The following is a 19,223-nucleotide window of genomic DNA, read 5'->3' as shown; positions in this document are numbered from 1 at the left end:
AGGAAAATGCCCGTTTACTGAAGCTTTTTTTTTTTTCTTTTTACAATATGTCTATAGTCAGATTAGCATTTAGGTCATACTCCAAAGAGTTTAAATTAATTAGTCTTATAAAAGCAAGTTTATTCCTCATGTATCAGCTTGACAGTTTTTGTCTGCATAGAGCGGTATTTTGTTTTTCTATGATTATCTTTTGGCTACAGAGGAGATGTTTCCTTATGTAAATGAGCATTGCATAATCAAGTATAGATTTCAATAACTTAACTTTCCGAAAAGTTGCTTACATATATAAATTTGTGTATACGTTAATTATATATATATATATATACACACAAATTATAGCCTGTCACCATGATACTAAATGTAAGGTTTGTGAAGACTTTTCTACTCTCCATAGAATTTATAAAGCAAAATGACTCTGATGTTTCACAACTTCCTCTTTTGGTAGAGTGTCCTTTTGCAGAGAAAAAAAAATTGACTAAAGAGAGCTGAGTGGAGTCAGAGCCCTTCGAGATGCTGGTTAACTCAACTATTTAAGCAGCTTGACAAGCAACTGAAAATAACACATTGCGGTAAGAAGAAAGTGTTCACTTGCTATTTTTCATTTTATTATTTGGATTCCTGTTTGTGGAACAACAATTTAAATGTTGGTTGGATTATAAAATAGATTAGATAAATCTGATAATTTTAAGTACTCAATATTTTAAATGAAGAGGTTTACTAAGTTTACTGTTTCAACTTCACATACAACCTTTTAAAAAAAGCTGGGAAATTTTAAAGTTCTTATTGATCTCCAAATTATTTTAACTGAAAAGTAAAAAAAAAACTCTCTTTTTTTCATAGTTTTGAACACAGTTTAGTGCTGAAAGAACTTTTGTCTTAATATAAATTTTGAAAACTTTTTTCTTCCCCTCGCTCCAGTAAATTCCTAACATGTATAAGTTATCCTACCTACATTTGTTTGTTAATTTTGCATATTACTAGTTGGACATATTCTGGAAAAAAGATATTCTTACGCTTGTTACTACCTACTGTGAAAATATATAATATTATTTAAAGTGTTACATTTCAGTATTATTTTTCATATCATCACATTGTGATGATACTTAAAGACTTTCGAAAAAGCAATTTGTAGTGTAGATAGTAGTATTTAAAAATGTAAATAAGGTAAGTAAATCAAATTTTAGAAATTTATGTTTGTTTTAAGATTAATTTGCATTGTAATGCCCAAAACTGGAGCAAGAACTATAAGACCATTTGGATTCATAATTGGGGACCAAACTAAGCTGAAACTAATTTCATTAGGCAACTCTAAAGTAATCTAAATGCAGCAGAATTATTTTTATTTGTGCCAAGCTAGAGTAATGTATATACATATTAACTATTTAAAAGAATTGTATTTCTCATACAGCAATTTTTAAATCTTTTTTAAGCAAATAATATATCTGAATGCTTACTTAATTTGGTTTGTTTTTAATTAGAATAATCACATGGCTTCTGAAAAAGAAAGTCTGCATTGTTCCATAAATTAATGGACTTAATTTTAATCAATTTGGTTAAACAATGCCGTCACACTGGTTCTATTACATTAACTAGAAAATAGGGTGTTTTTAAAAAAATTATTTTCATGCAATGTGCTGTGACGGGAGTAGTTGTCTTTGGTTACAGAGAGAAGAAAAACAGATTATTAGTGTTATAAATTCAGGCAATGAACCGTAGACTCGAGTTTAACATTCTTAACTAGATCAAAATTTTAAAATTAAGTTGATAGTTGTGACGAATCCATTAAAATTTTGTATACTCATCTGTATGTATCACACGCTAATTAAACATACCAGAACTTGATTATTGTTCTTTGCAACAACACCACTTATAATGTCCCTCTCTTTAATAAAAAAGATGGAAGTATTTTGAAATGTCCAGAATTTTAAGGATGAGATATTTTGATATCATAAACTATCAAGTGCTGTGTGTTTGTCATATATAGTGTGGTATTACACGGAATAACTGATAACAACCAAGAAAAACATAGCCCAAGGAAATTACAATCTAAATTGATCAACACTGTAATTCAGAATGCCAATGAAGGCCAAAGAAGTAGAGAAAATCCTATCTTGCTGGCAAGATGGATGTGTTGTAGTTGTGGTGGTTGTGACTGTCGTGAACTATTAAAGTCTCTGAATGAACAGCCTAGTTCTAGATTATGGAAAATAAATTTAGAATTTGTTCTATGACAAAGTCATATTTACAGAAAAAAATTAGTGCTATCTGGTTGGGTTTCCTTGAGTCATGCGGATTGTTAAAGGGGGCGATCTCACCATTACTGGGAGAATAGCAAGCTGCATGGCTTATGCTTTTCTTTCACATAGTGTAATAAGAAAAAGCCTTTAGAATCCACCCCCAAATCCAAATTTTTTGAAGTGAAATTAGATATAATACTGTAAATAATTTATTACTGGCATACATAAATATTTACTTTTGAACTATAGATGTATATTTTACTGTTTCATTAAGATTACATTCATGTGACTCTAAGACATAAATTTTCATTGACTAATATAAGTTGAAACTGGGTGACTGCTGTATAGCATTGTGAAATTTTCTGTCTTGATAAGACATGGTTGACTCTATGATGTGTGTGTGATCTTACTGGGCATCCATCAGATTGTTGAAATCCAGGGTTGAGCCAACGAATCTCACAGTTTAGTGGGTGTCTGCCCCCTCCTCCACCGTGTGAACTTTCTAAAGCCGCCCACCTGTGCAAGAGAATGACCTGCTTCTAGAGGGCTCTATCCCACCTTGGCAAATATATTACCTCTCCAATAATAATTTCACTTTGAAACAATGATGCTATTTGTTCTTAACATAAATAACTGGACTTCCAAAACAACTTTTCAAACATTGAAACACTTGTTTGTTTGGTTTCCCCTTCTTTCGGCCATTTTCTCATTTGCAAAAGTAGATGAGAGTTTGTTGCCCGAAAGAAAGATTGTGGTTTGGGTGCAGACTAAGAGGGATGGTGTGTTTTGAATTCAGAAACAAAAATCCTCTGAATCTGGATAATGTGTCCCTTCCAACCTTTTAAATGCAAATTTGTGTCCACTTGCAAACATTGATTTTCTATTTATTTTTAGTGGACATGACTTCCAAATAAGTGCCACATGTAACATATTCATATTAATTCTATTAATAAAAATATGTGTTCAATGGGAAAATTATTGTGTTCACAAAAATATGTACTTTGGAAGTACATGTGCTCTCTAAGAGAGATCATTTATCTCATTTTCATACAGGAAATAATTTCTGCAAATTTAAAGAATAAAGGCAAGTTCTTTTACATTTCTGAATATTTCCATTTAAGAAGATACATTTTATGCAGTGTAATGTACACATCTGTACCCTAGAAAATAAAAACACTGTTTAATTTTGAAATCTTTAAAATGTAAATTATTTGCTGTTTGAGAATTGTTGTTTCCGATACTTCCCTAACATCATTGATATTGTTATTATTTTATACGAACTAAAATTAGACACTAATAGATTTGATGTTTTCTAAATACTTTCCCACTTTGTCTTTTCATTATTTTATATGTATACAAAAATGGGTCTTAATTTTTCAGTATTACTACGGAAAATCGCAAATTTGTAGTTTTATATCCAAATTGAAAGGAAAATGGCATTAACATCATTAAATCATATTGGAACCATGGAAAGTAAATCAGAAATGAAGTTAGCCTACTGGTTTTACTCCACAAGCTAGTATAAAACGTCACAGCTCATTATTATTCTATTTTACAGATATCTCATTGTAAGTTCTCAGTTTTTTCAATATTTGGTGGTTATCACAGTATCAAAATTCTTTTCACTTTGGAAACAAACACAAATAGTAATATGATCGTGAAAAACATCACCACAGTTCTGATTCTGAAAAAAACAAAATTAGCAGCATTTTTCTTTAATCATAACCCAGTTTGATTTATTTTCACTTTGCATAAGAAAAAAAATCGAAGCAGAATACTTATTCGCTTTTCCTGTGTTGGTGAACAGATCTGAATTAGAGAAGAGGCAGGAACATTCTCAAGGCAATTAGGCTGCCTTCTGAGTAAAAATCGTATTTAATGCCATTGGAGTTTCTTAAATGCTCACTAGAAATGCTTATTATACTTCATCTACTTAAATTTTTTTATTAAGAAATAATTTCAAGCTTAAAAGAATTGCAAAAATAAAAATAGTGTAATGAATACCTATATGCCCTTACCCAGATTTACCTAATCTTCATATTTTACTCTATTTGCTTTATGATTTGCTCTTATTCTTTCTCTATCTATATCTTTGTCTCCATTTTTTTCTTTCTGAACCGCTTGAGGGTAAGTTATAAAAGAACATGACCCTTGACTTCAGCTTGTACTTGCTAAAAATAGAGGTAGTCTCTTATGTAATCGTTACAATATCTACTTCATAAATTTACATCGATACAATATTTTTATCTAATATTTGCCCATATTCCAATTTTGCTATTTATCTAATAATACCCTTTATAATATTTTCCCCTCCAGTAAAGGATCCAGTTTAGAGTCATGTGTTACATTTAGTTGCAATGTCTCTTTAGCCTCCATTAATCTGGAACATTTCCACATCATTTCTTTATCTTTTATAAGATTGAAAACCTTAAAATCTATCCACCAACTCTTCTTCTTTTCTTTTTAACAGAGTGTTCCCCATTTGTATTTGTCTGACATTTCCTCATGATGAGATTATGGTCATGCATTTTTTGTTAGAATACTGCAAAGGTGATGTCTCCCCTTATGCTATCGGACCTAGAGCCACACGATGCTCATCTATGCCCCATTGGTAATGCTAATTTAGGTTGCCATGTCAAAGTGTTGCCTCATTTCTCCCTTTTATAATGACAACTCCTCATGAAAAATTTCCCTTTGGGTTTACTATTAATTGATGTTCTCATCTGATGCAGTCTTTACTGTAATGCATCATAGTTATAAAATCATGATTCTCCAGCTCCAGCACTCTCTGCGTATTTCAGTCAGACTTTTGCATTCTAAAGTAAGAAAAAGAACTCCCTTCTCTCCTGTATTTAATTACTAATTTATATATCTGTTACTGGTATAAAGTCACAAATTTCTGTCTTTCCAGTGGTTTATAATTCCGTGCTGCCTTAATTATTATGGTGCTCAAATTGTCAAATACCTGTTTGAGTTATTGGTTAAACTTTTATATTTATATTTATAACTTCCTATTTCAATTCTGTTCAATCTACATTTAGTCTGAAGTTAATTATTTTCCTGGACATTCCAAAAGGTGGCAATGTCAGAAAAGAAAGTAGGTTATCGGGAGGTATTTGGTCAACCTTATTAATTTATTATTCCAGAGTGGATTTTTAAAAGTTAAATGTGCATGTATCATCACATCTACAGAAAAATAGATAAGAAGCAACCATGAATATGTGTAGTCCACAAGCATTGGAAAAATTCTCACCCTTTCTATAAGTGATTCTAGATTCCTGCCCCTAGCACTCCCCCATATTCTACTCTAGTACTCATAATGATGAATGCATCCTGATATTTGAGGTAGGAAGAGAAAGTGGGTCAGTGTCAAGATTCATTTTCAGTTTCCATTCTGTCACTTACTGACTGTGAATCTTGGATGGTTACTTTTCTCTTTTCTCTCCAGATATCTAGCTCCATAACTGTAAGTTAAAAAAATATACCTCCTTAACTTTTTGCAAACTTTTGTACTCATACCTTAAAGTGATTATTAAACCTCAGATGTTAACAGTAACTTAAAGTTAACATGTCCAAAAGAAAGCCCCTCATTGCCCACCCTTCTCTCTGCTCCATGCCCAATCTTCTTTGGTTAGTAAATGATACCACCTTATACTCAGTTATCCAGGTCAAAAGCATCACTAGTTTCTTTCTTTCCCTCACCTACATCCTATTTATCGGCAAGCCTGTCAGTTCTATTTCCAAAATACATCCCAACATTGACCAGGTTCATCCTTTCCACCATCTTGAGCTCAGTGTAAGACACTATCATCTCTGTTCTGGACATCTCCGTTCTTCTTGTAGTCTATTAAGAAATCCCTCTTTTTCAACTCTTGCATTCCTGCCTAGCATGATGTTTTAAAATAGAAATCAAATCATGTGACTCCATGCTCAAAATTCTTTAATGGTTTCCTATTTTAACTATGAAAAAATCCAAAATCCTCTCTGTTGCTTATGTGTCTTGTCCTCTGCCTACATCTCAATCCTCATACCCTACCTCTCATCCCTTCATTCGCTATGCTCTGGCTCCACTCCTTATTGTGCCCCTAGGGCATCCTAAGCTCATTCCTGACTCAGAGACTTTGCACATGCTCTTCCCTCTCTTTTCCTGGCATATTCTTCCCACACATTACTGTGACACAACCCTTCTTTATTCAGATATTTGAATGTTCCTCCTTAAGGATGTCTTCCATGACCAACTACATATTTTATTATTGTGTCCCTAACCCAGTCACTCCATCCTTTTAGCTCATTTTAATTTTCTTGATAACACAATGCTACATAAAATTTTTATCCTTATTTCTTTGTTTAATTACTCATTGTGTTTCTGCTACTAAAATGTAAGTTCCATAAGGGCAGGGTTTGGTCTGTTTGGTTCATGTTATATCCTCAGTGTCTAGAAAAATGCATGGAACATACCAGGCACTCAAATGATGAGTAAGCACAAGGCCTCACCAGTTCTGAGCCTCATATACAAATAAAACAAACATATTAAAAATAACAGCTATCTCCCAAGGTCATGTTAGGAGGCCATGGTTATGGTGGTGTTCTGCACTGCCATGCAATTGTCAGGTGGGATATTTCTGTTAACACGGAGGGAAAGGAACTGAAACAAAAGAAGTGGTCCCTGGAGACAACAAATAGTTGTTGTCCGAGTTCTCTTCTTTGTGTATTGGCTCTCTTCCACTGAGCTAAAAAGGGATGGGTTCACAGTGGGTGCCACTAATCTCTTAGAATCCTGGGGGCAATCACTCTTGTATTGCTGCCCCACTGACTTTGCACTCGTTCTGCCTTTGCCCTCACCCCCAAGAAAAACATGTGCCCACCCTCCCTTGCCAGTTAGGGCTCATTGCTTCCCTCAAGCCAGATGGAAGAGCAATGTCCTTCCAGAATTCTTCCTTGATTAACCATCTGCCTGTGCTGGCCTCATGGCTATGCATATAGTTCACATAATGTTTTGTAATTATTTCCTGGTTCTATTTTTCATCTTGAAGTGGATTTTAAAGCTATTCTAGGAAAACTGTTTGGGGTTGTTTTGTGTGTGTATCCAACAGATCAAGTTTAAGGTTATAAACATAGGACTTGGTTCTTGAGACTGTTAGGTCCTAAATGACGATGATGATGATGGTGATGATGACGATGATGGTGATGATGATGATCATGATAATGTTAAGTTAAAAAAATATATCTCCTTAACTTTTTGCAAACTTTTGTACTCATACCTCTTTACTACTTTACTATTACATTTTTTAGTACTAGTTTTTAGTACCATTGCATATCATTTTTAGTACCAGGTTTTAGTACCAGTTTTTTAAAAATACCATTGTATATTAGGTGCTTCACATGATTAACAAATTTAACTCCCTCACTAACTTTGTGAAATAAGTATCATTATTACTATTTTACAGATTTAAGGAAAAAAATGTTCTGAGAGTTAGCTTGATAATGGTCACAAAACTGATCCTGGCATGTCTGTCTCTACAATGGATCTTTATCATTAATATTCTGCCTCTAGTACTTATATTGAGAAGCAGGGTAGGCAAAGCTTTGGTTTAAATATAGTTATAAATGTATACATTACATGGCACAGCCCTTCCGAAAGCTTATACTCTAGTAGGAAAAATCTCAAAGGACATGAATTTTCAGCACGATATGAAAAATGCAAGGTGTCACCTGAGACATTAAAATACTTGAGAGTTATATTTCTTTGTGCAGTGATGGCACAAAGCTCCCTGGGGGAGGCAGCATTAAGGTTGAATGATCAAAGTTTTCATCAGATGAAGTGGAAAAGGATTCAGATAATACATTTTCAAAAAAATTCAGAAAATTGTCAAAGAACTGGAAAAACATTTTAATATTACATGAATTTAACATTGAGGCACTTTTTTTTTCTATTCTATAGTCCTGCCAGAGGAGGTATTTGGTGACCTTGCCTTTGTAGTTCTTCTCAGGAAGTGGGCTATGTGAAGAGAGGATTTTAATTCTTGTGAGAAGCCTCTGTTTCCATTTCGAAGTGCATCTATTCATGTATTCATATATCAAGTATTATATGCATTAAGCACCCATCTAGATGCTGTGGGAAAACAGTGACCAAGACCAAGTTTCTACCCTGAAGGAGCTAAACTTCAGTCTAGTGGGGAAAGATGATGAGTAAGCCAGTAAACAAGTAAATTTTTGAAAAGGGAATTTCAGATGATGACAGACAGCAGCGTGAAGACAATTCAGCAAAATAAAAGGACAGAGAAACAGAGAAGGGAAGCTTCTTTACCTACCTGACCTCCCAAGACAGCCTCTGTGAAAGGGAAATATTTAAGCTAAGACCTGCGTGATGAGAGGTTTGAGTGTTCCATGCAGAGGACCCCGGGAAGAATGATGGGCAAGTGCAGAGACAGGAATGAGATCTGCTTATCTGGAAAGCAGATAGAAAAAGTCCAGGTCTCAGAGGGTAGTGGGAGATGAAGCTAGGGAGCTGGGGTTGACAAAGGGCCAGGTTACCGAGGCTGTAGGCCAAGGCAAGGAGTTGTACCCTCTGAGCAAATATTTGCAAGGACAGGCACGTGTATGTACTGGGGAAACAGGTGCAACATATGACCCATTCATTATCTGTGTTTAACACAGGATAGGAAAAACTGTTGTTTGAAGAGAAGCAGCAATTACTACATAGGTCAAAAGCTTTCTCAGGTGATAAATTGTTATATTTAGATAAATTTCAAGTAAGCTGAGCTTATCTTCAGAAGTTAACTCATTTTCTTGCTTGCCTTTTCATAAAAGTGAAAAGGGCCTAAATATTATTTAAATGAGTCAATTTAAGATTTTTCAGCAAAATTCCTGGGGAATAACTGACCTTTATCGTGGCCATTGAAATAGGTAACCTGATATCTGGTAATGGGGTCATCAGGCACCTTAGTTTCTGCATGGATATGAAGTAGATAAAACTAGAGAAAAGGCTGTTTTACAGTCTCTGGAGACAACAGCTGTTCTCTTATTTATTCTTCTCAAATCCCAGCACCAATGATGGTAGGGACTCTTGCAGCATCAACCTGTTCTTATTATAAGTAGCAGTTATTTACACTGCATTTTCAGAATAATTATAAATTTCCTCTGGTTTATTTGTGTTATCCCAAGAGATCAATCATCCAATTATTACATTTTAAATCCCAGAATTATATGGACACAACTTTGGTGTGGGGGAGTTGGGGGAGTTGGGAGGCTGAGTGTGATTTGGGAAGGGAATATAGAATATCTTACTACAAACGACTTCTTCTTCTTCTTCTTCTTCTTATTATTATATTTAAACAAACCTAATAGCTATTAAGAACAAATGGCATCCCCATATACTTGAGAAGTTAATGACAACCAGTGTGGCTGCTTCTATTTCTGATTTGGGTTAAGAACTGACAATGACCAAAAAAAACAAAAGCAACAACAACAACAAAAAAACCTACCAGTGGTGTTGGACTGAGTGTGGCTAGGATGACAACGGGTGGGGTAGGGAGGAACACAATGGTAATTTCCCCAAGGCAGGCAGACACGAGATTGTAGGAGCCACAAGCCGACTTTTGAGTGTTCCTGACAACGCCCAAATAGAAAATCATTATGTTACTCATCCTGGGAAGTGTGGAAGAGTACAGATGACTTACGTGCTTTTAAGTGATGCGGTCCATTGTATCATGCAAACACGTGGGTATGATGACTCACGTATCATTGGATTATTGCAAAGTGTGAGATGGCGTGTGGTTTCCAAGAGCATGCGTGTGTAAATGCATGGATATCTGCAATATGTCACTATTTAGAGAACACTCCTGAAACAGGAAGCCACTTCCTGACCTGCTGCTTACTCCAGGTGGACAGATTCACCAAGAAGCAAATATACTGAAGTATGAGAGTAGCAGATTTTCTACAGTAAGAATAGTACACATTTGTTGACAGGAACTAGATTCAGGCGGGGAGCGTAGAAAGAGCATGTGGACTTGGGGCATGACTCCAGACTCGGATGCTAAAAACGCCTTCTCCAGAGCCAGGTGTCCTCTCCTCCTGCCTCATTTGGCTTTGTTCCTCTGGTTGATGACCCATCGCGTTGGAAAAGGATCTCTTTCAAAAGTGTAAATGTTCCTCTTTCTGTGGGTGATGTCACCATTCCCATGGCCCAAACCTTTGTTACTAAATAGTACTTAGCAACACATAATCATTATTTTCTCCACTTAGAGCTCCGAGGGTGTTTGTTCTGATGAAATCGAGAGATACATTTTTCAGGGAGGTAGGAGTAAAAGCTGAAAAAAAAAAAAGGGAGGGCCTATGCCTGGAACATCTCTTGACTTGTATTACTTAAAAGAAGCAAGTAGACAACTAAATTTTTATCCTGTGGCAACAGCTCCTACTGCATTAAAAAAAAAAAAAATCACATATGGCTCCAAAGTGTAGGGGGAAAGTTGGACAAAAGAAAGCTGTGCTCTGGTCAATTAAGAGTGATGTTTCTAAAATGCCTGCTGATCATTCCAGGGAACATCTTGGATTCCCGTTAGATTACATCCTCCCTGTCCATTCAAAAAACTGTGAGAGGATCTGTCTTTTATCTTATAAACCATAGCTGTAAATTTATTAAAGTTATAATTTGATTTTAATCCTCATATTTTGAAGAGATCTGAAGTTTCACGAGCTTGTTTTTTTAAGTATTCTCTATTTTTAAATTCATCATTTCAAATAATTATAGTAGCTGCAATTTGTCAAAGGCCTGACCTATGCTAGCTCAACTCCTGTGAAATCACTCATTACCACAATTCTATGAGGTAGACATTTTATGTTAGCAGGAAACTGAGAGTCGGGGAGAGTGTCAGGAAACGTGTGCCTCATAACAGACTCCAAAGACTGTCTTTATTTCATAGGAGTCAAGGCAAAAGCAGAGCAGCAGCCTTGGAAATAACACCCCCTTCTGTTTTAACCTGATTCCTCTGAGGAGTGTGGTGCAAACACAAGCCATTGCAACCGTTTGGTGGGGGAGAGGTGGCTATGCTGTTTCCAAGAGGAGCCAACAACCCAGGCAGAAAGACCAGGCTGTAGCAGCCATGGCTCTTGCCAGTGGAAGCTAACCCCCGTGTCATGTTTGGCACGTGTATACCTATTGCCAGTAACCCCAAAGGACGCTGCGTTTTCTCTCGAGTCACCTGGGAATTTAGTCATAAATGAAATAGATTGACTTCAGCTGGCTTCTTCCATCACAGTAAGGAAAATACCCAGTGTTGTACCAAGCATCATCCACGTACTCCTTTTTCTTAATAATTAACTTTGGCTGTCTCATATAAGTTGGATATTTGGTGCCAGATATGCCCTTTTCCACAAGTTCAAGGCTAATCTAACGAAGTTAACACCTCCTGAGGCCCACATAGAGTTCTTGGTCTTTAGGGACCCTGACAAACTATTCACAGTTTCTACCAAGACAGACCTACCAGAGTGTTGTAAGAATAAACAGACTTCAAAGTCTTCACAAGAGGAAAAGCTGTTCTGGCTAAGTCTATAATTTAGACTATCTTCAGAGAAGAATGGCTTCATGAAAAGAGAGGCCCAGAGTGGCCAGCCTCTTTCAAACACTTAACTTTTTCTTTATTTAATTGTGAAGACTAAATGACAGGTAGGAAAGTGCTTTTGTAGGAACGTGGGAGTCTTGAAGCTATAGAAGGAAGTTACACTGTGCATGGGAGTAAGCATGTGGGTAGGAGTTATAGACTAGTGCTGTATTGCTAGTCTAGAATAATCATGCATACACATCTTACGATGGCACCTGAACAGAATTAATAAACTCCCATTAAAGGCACTTGATACATCATTTTTTTTAAAGCACACATTACCTATTATATTCGGGAACAGAAAAAAATAATAATTTTACATCCAGGAACAAAGATTTAAAAAGAGCCTTTAACTTTGACAAAACAAAAAAAATGAAACAATTGGATTTTCATATGTTAATTCAAAAGCTGACATGCTATACTTCTCTGAAAGTATGGTAGAGAAGCTGGCTTTGTCTTGTAGATGTCATAACCTTAAAAGATTAAGCCCAAGAAATGAATGAAAGTAAACAACAAGAACACAGCAAGGATGGCATAGTAGTGATCAGTCACAGATTTCCCCAAACCTTGCCCTCGGGGCCTGTATGGTGGACAACGTGCATCCTGATAGAAATAAAATCACCGTTTCATGCAACCAGGAATAGAATTCTGTCTTACAAATTAAAAGGAATTCCAGCACTGAAGACGTGTAGTGTAAGTACATGGCTGTAATTCTAGACATTTGAATTGTGTGGGGAAAAAAACCCGAAAGATCATAAAGATAATGATAATCGTCTTTTGAGTTTAGATTCACCTGTTCACGTTCTTGCTCTCTGTTACTACACATTGCACATTTATATTGTTTACTTAATAGATTATAATTATTTACTATTTCATATCTATAGCCGGCTGGACTGTATGTTTCAAGAGCCTTGAGGTCTAGCTTGGCTCATTCTATAGTCTCAGAATCTAGGAAAGGCTGGAATTATGCCAAGACTATTTGTGAACTGGATAGGAAAGTTGACAGCAAAAAGACAGTGAAAAATGCAGCGGTTACTGGTGAGCTGGTGACCTATAGCCAGAAAAAGTTTGAAAAGGGAAAAGAATGTTCAACATTGTCTAAAAATACATTCAGTACTGGGAAGGCTCAATGGGATCAGGTCCTGTCGGCAGTTACTCATTGCTAAGCCTGTCGCAGAAAATATGGGCATTCAGAGCCACCCAAGTGCGGCCATTGGGACGGATGTCACCTTCACAACAACCATAAATGTTACCTGCAAATGAGATTCGAATGAGAAACGTCCCATTAATGTATTTGTATTTATGATTTAACCATGTTACTTTACTGAATGAATTCATAAGGTATATAAGAATTTGCAAGACTTTTTATTTCTAAGAAAGTTATATATATGTACACACACACACATACACACATATGTGTATCTATGCACACTTTTATGTAATGCACACACACACATGCATACACATTCTATAGTTTGATACAAATAAATCCAAAAGGAAGTGGCCTAAGATACTTTTGATCTCTCAGAGACCCTAATGTCATTCTCAAAGGGTGCTCATGATCACAATTTCTTAGGAGACAGGATATGGAATTATAAATAAACGGCAACCTAAGCATTATAGAATATGTAGGATTATCCTCTGTGTGGACTTAACCATACCTAGTTTATTTTTAAGCCCACAGACAGACGACTGATGCTTATCTGGTATAAAGTGAAACATGTTTAGGTTGCCTAAGAAGCACCATGACCAGCAGGTGCATGACAAATGTGCACTACTACCTTAGCTTCAGACAACTAGTCCTGATTCCCACATTTTTAGATGCATATGTGTGCCGGTTTACCCACACCTAACTCTATTTGAGACAGAGTTTCCTGCAGAGAACACTGTTTCTTTCCAGCCAAATAGAACTTACTTGCCTTGCCAAAGGGAGAAAGTGGACCAGGTCAATGGGTCACCGCTGATTGTGGGTATTTCCATTTCCTGAACTCTAGCTCAGTGGGAGGACATCTTGGCTGCATATTGGAGCCATCTGAGGAACTTAAAAAAAAAAAAATACTGATGCTTGTATGCTACTCCCATAAATTCTGATTTGATTGGTCTGGATTGCACTCTATGGATCTAAAGTGAAGCCAAAGTCAGGAACCACTGCCTTACTTTTGGTCTCCCCATTTCTAGGATGGGCTCATAATACCACCTCATTTGCCTCTTGGGAGAGTGCAAAGAGAGATTATGTGTCATTAGAGTCCCCTCACATTCCTGAATTCACCGGTTTCCCTTCTTCCTTTATCTCTGGAGAGGAAATAGAAAGGGAAGGAAATAAGGGTGGGCATCTTGGGAGGGTGAGAAGGGGGGGGCTTCCCCAAGAGCCCTCCAAACTCTGCCAGTTAGCAGTTCATTAGGGTTAACCAACTATCTTTTGTCAAAGTAATCACTTTTGAAGGATTAAGCCTCAAGCTCACCTTAGTGTGAATGACTTTAATCAGATAATCTCCTATCACCTAGTTGAGGATTTGTTGTTGAAGGCCTGAGGGAAGGGAGGAAAGAATTGCAAAGCCAGCCTGGGATTCACGGAAGGTGAGGTGAGGAAGCCCGCAGTCTGGGAACTAGTCTTGGCCCTCAGTAGGCTAATAGCAGCATAAAAAATTAGAAAAACAAACTTTCTTCTCACATTGCTAGGGCAGTGATTTGTTCAAAGTGTTCCTGTGATCAAGTTGCTTGTACTTTATGACTTTTTTGTCTTTCTTTCTGCCAGGAAGTACTTAACACGTGCCAGGTAATGTTACCATTTGCCAGCTCTTGGGAATCTGTGAGGAGCAAGGCCTGGCGCAGCCCTAGCCTCCTTACCATCTGCCTGGCACATGGTGAGCACTCCGGGTTTATTGAATTTAATTGGATTGTTTCATTTACTACACTTTTTTCCCCCAAAAGTGTGAGGGTTTTTTTTTCCACATATACCACCCCACCCCACCAGCTAAACTAGACTGTGAGTACCTTGAAGAAATCTTAATAATTTCTGTATCCCCGGTACCAAGCACAACTCTTGGCATACAATCAGTGCCCAATAAATATTTGTTAAATGAATTAAGAAGCAATAGCCAGCATACCAATGCCTACGGTAAGATATTAGAATTAATTTATGACTGTACTGCTCAGTTTCCACACTATTGGACAAGGCACCGAGGGGGAAAAAGAGAAAAACATGTGTATGTGAATCTCCCACCATTTATTAATGCAACAAAAGTTGTTCTTTCTCAAAAGTCCTTTAGGACACCTGTTGAGAAATGGTCTGAAGGTGATTTCTGGCAACAGAGAGGTAACAAGGAATAAGAGGGGCCGACAAGATCCAGAGAGAACCCAACAATGGAATGAAAAAAGACAGGGACACAGATGATCATAGAAGCCCAAAGAAAGAATGCCAAATACGAAATGAGTGGAGAGATAAAATAGACATTCAGGAAAGGAAAAATCAAACTTGCTATTGACATTTTCAGAAATTTGTTTGCCTTTGGGAACCAATAAGGCAATGGCCATATTTTCAGGTGCTTTTATTCTACATAGACAGAGTCAGTAGGTAGAAATGTTTGCATTATGGTATATAAAGAGTTACACTATAACATTTACACTATAAGACCTATTAGATACTATTTTTAAAAGATTATAGGGGATTCTGGGCTAAGCCACAACACACAATTTTATGAGATGGTAGAAAGCATTTCATAATATTACGTGTAATTACACACTATAAACATGCATAGGTAATATGTCCACTTTGGCTTCTTGGCTACCTGTTTCATATTTTTGTTTATTTTTAAAAATTTTTTAAGATTTTATTTATTTCTTTGTCAGAGAGAGAGCACAAGCAGGGGGAGTGGCAGGCAGAGGGAGACAGAGAAGCAGGCTTGCCGCTACCGAGCAGGGAGCCTGATGCAGGACTTGATCCCAGGACGTTGGAGTCATGACCTGAGTCAAAAGCAGCCGCTTAATGACTGAGCCACCCAGGCACCCTTTGTTTCTTTAGGGTGTATTTCCTGGGCTGAAATTGCTGTGTCATAGAAAATTTTCTTTTTCAGCCTTTCCAGATAATACCAAGTTACTTCCCAAAATGACTGCCTTAATTCACACTCCTGAGTTCTTACATCTTTATATAGCATTATGTCACATAAATTTTTGCTCGCTTATTTTGTAATAACTTTGTTAGCAAATAGAGGAAGATTGCTTCTTAGTGTCCCATATAAGAAAGGAAAAATTCAAATTGTATGTCATTCATCTTTTTTTTTTTTAAGATTTTATTTATTTGTCAGAGAGAGAGAGAGAGCACAAGCGCACAAGCAGGGGAAGCAGCAGACAGAGGGAGAAGAAGCAGGCTTCCCGCTGCACTGGGAGCCTGATGTGGGACTTGATCCCAGGACATTGGGATCATGACCTGAGCTGAAGGCAGACACTTAACCGACTGAGCCACCAGGTGTCCCTATATTTATTTTTGTAACTGCTTTATTTATTAAAAGACCATTATTGTACATTTGCTTTTCCTTATTGACAGTTCTTATTTAAAAACATGTGTATATCCCAGGTAGAATGTTAATATATTACATATTAGACACATTAATTCAGGATCTGGGATATAGGTTGTGAAACACTACACTGTGGGTCAGGAGTCTTGGCCCCTTATTAGCTGGGAGGTTTTGGTCAAGGGTCAATTGTCCAGTCCCCATAACCTCATGTGATAAATGAAGGTTCAAATGAATGACATGAGAGATGTCATTTGTTTTATAAAGTTATACTATGAGATTAAGTGGGAAAGAAAACAGAACACAAAATTGCATATATAATACAATGTCAGCTATGTAAAAAATGTGTTGAGAAAAACCTGGAAGAATATAAACTGTAGTATGGCCAGTGACTATCTCTGGGAATTGGAATCACTGCTGATTTATATAAAAATATTCTATTTTCAGTAATTTTGAATTTTCTATACTGTGTTGACTTCAAGAAAGAAAGAAAGTGTGTGCAAGGGTGTATACACACACACACACACACACACACACACACATCTCACTTTCCTCAAGGCATGGAGATGGTCACCTTATAGATTCTCTTCAGTTCTCAGATGTAAGATTCTAATGTTCACTGTATCTCACTGCTAAGGGTTTTCCTCTGGCCTCCAGCCATTTGCTGCCCCTTGCCCTCCTGGCAGAGCCCACTCTTTTTGGTGCAACTCCTGCATTCTGTTCTGGGACTAGACCATTAGCCTCCACACTAACAAGTCAAGAGAGTACTCTAGTTATATCTGTGAAAACCAAATCTGGATCGCGTGCCATCCCCCACCTCTAATACAACCAAACACTTGGCTAGTTCCCACTGACCCCAGGTCTAATGACTGCAGTTGTACATTTTGAGTGTGATTAATTTGATTAGGATTCATTGTTTTTCTCACTTGACTGTAGGCTCCTTGAAGTTAGCTGTCCTGTTTGTTTTTATTCACCACTGGACTTCTGGCTTTAGTGTCAAATCGGGACTCAGGGCTCAAGACCTCTAGTTCCCACTCCTTTGAATGGTCTTTCCGCCAGTGTTCTGCCTCTCTTGAGGACTCTGCTGATCTCGGACTACCTCAGTCCTTGACCATGCCCTTGAACACACACCCTCCCTCCCTAGTCCCGCTAACCTGCTTTCTCTTATTTCACAGTGCTTACTGCCATCTGAAATTGCTTCCCATGTTTACCTGTTTCTTTATATTTATGCTTTCCTTGTGTAGTGCCTGGCTCCCCCTAGCAGCCTGTAAATTCCGAGGGAAGTGTTTGGGCTGTGCTCCTATCTCAAACTGTACTACCCAGAACAGGACTTAAAACAGTGGATGCTCAATAAACATTTGTGAAATATGGAACAGAGTGATTATGTGAAAAATATTTTCTGATAGAAAGAAGGAAGGAAGAATGGGGAAAGTGGGAAGAAGAAGAAAAAAGGAAAGAAAAAATAGAGGAATAAAGAACTATATTGAAAGTCTTGGGTGGCTCTTCTTCACATTAAACTTGGGGAACCTTTATGTCTATATTAGAGTTTCTTGTTGCCCTCAGTGTTTTTAAGAAAAACAATGACAACAAATGGCCTGGGAGAGGCAGAAGACATTGATGCCAGTTCTGTTCTGTCACAGTGCCAATTTACTTATACAATGTTTTCTGGTCTAACAAAGGAATAGGGCCAGATCATCTCTAACGCTCCATTCCCAACTAAAATTCTGTGGTTCTAAACTTTTAATTCTGAAATGTATGTTTTATATTGCCCTATTGCTTGATGTCAAAATAATTATATTGATTTAGATTCAAGTTTCAGGTAAAATAGCTTAATTGAGATATGTCCAAATATTTGTAACTCAGTTTTAATCTTTATAAACATTTTAAGACAAATATGTTGATTTTACATAATATTTTCACACTTAAGCGATTTACACATTAAGTGGCACAAAAATTATACATACAATGTGTTGTATTACATAGCATATTATATATACATAATACATAATAGAATATAAGTTATTTATATTTAAATACTGGGTATGATTTTAAAAACTTGGTGTGTGAAATATATAAGGTCTTTGAAGGTAAACTAAAATCATCTGACTCTATTGGTATATTTATTCAGATACCTAAACAAGTTTGAATCCAGGCTATAGAAGAGTGCCTCCCTCCTCCACTGTGAAAGTTAATAGAGACACATTTAATTTATTTGCTTAAAATGGATTCTCCATACAAAAACGTTTCCTACTATTCCCTGCCTTCCAGAAACTTCTTCTCTCCACCATATGTATTTAAACATGGACTAGAAAGCAAAAGATCTACATCTGGGTCTGTTTTGGCACTTTCTTGCAATGGATTATTTTTATCCTGGTATAATAAAAACAACATTCCTAGATCAGTGATTCAAGACCTTTTCATATTTTGACTTTTAAAAAGCATACCTTCTTGGGATATTTTCATTGAGTTTTTTGTTTGTTTGTTTGTTTGTTTGTTTTGCCAGGAAAGCCAAATTACATTTGGGAGGCAGTGAGAACTTATTGAGCTCTAAATGTGGTTTGTAGGACAAAGAAGATACAATTCATACACACACTCACACACTTACACAGGTGCCTTAAAGACTCCCAGTTGAGTGAAAAAGATAAATGCTACCATTTCCTTTATCTGTATTATTGGTAAACCAGCTAGTTGATATTATCTCTAAAAACCATACTCCTTAACTGCATTTCTATTGGGATTCGTTGGTACAATTAAAACTTGAATGGTCTGAAATATTTCAGGAAAACTGCAGTGAACATTCTTTCCTTTATCTGAAAATGTAGTTTTATTTCATCTGAAATTGTTTTCTCTAATTTCCCTCTCCACCCACAAATGAC

General features: G+C 36.6%; 1 protein-coding gene across 4 annotated transcripts in view; it reads left to right on the top strand.

Moving 5' to 3' along the window:
* The first annotated feature begins 467 nt into the window (after window positions 1-467).
* MBNL1 (muscleblind like splicing regulator 1) overlaps window positions 468-19,223 on the top strand; it is a 205,738-nt gene continuing 186,982 nt past the window's right edge. Inside the window, exon 1 of one of the 4 annotated variants that reach the window (XM_025880314.2) lies at window positions 468-569. The gene's annotated coding sequence lies outside the window, so the exon portion shown is untranslated. The remainder of the gene's footprint in view (window positions 570-19,223) is intronic. The other 3 variants (XM_025880186.2, XM_025880291.2, XM_025880267.2) reach the window with 3 other exon arrangements.

This window comes from Callorhinus ursinus, unplaced genomic scaffold, assembly GCF_003265705.2.
Source record: "Callorhinus ursinus isolate GAN/ISIS: 27379988/994484 unplaced genomic scaffold, GSC_fseal_2.0 scaffold1, whole genome shotgun sequence".
In the NCBI taxonomy this organism is placed as follows: Eukaryota; Metazoa; Chordata; class Mammalia; order Carnivora; family Otariidae; genus Callorhinus; species Callorhinus ursinus.
The sequence above is the reverse complement of the archived record's forward strand: the minus strand, read 5'-3'. Positions and strand labels throughout refer to the sequence as shown.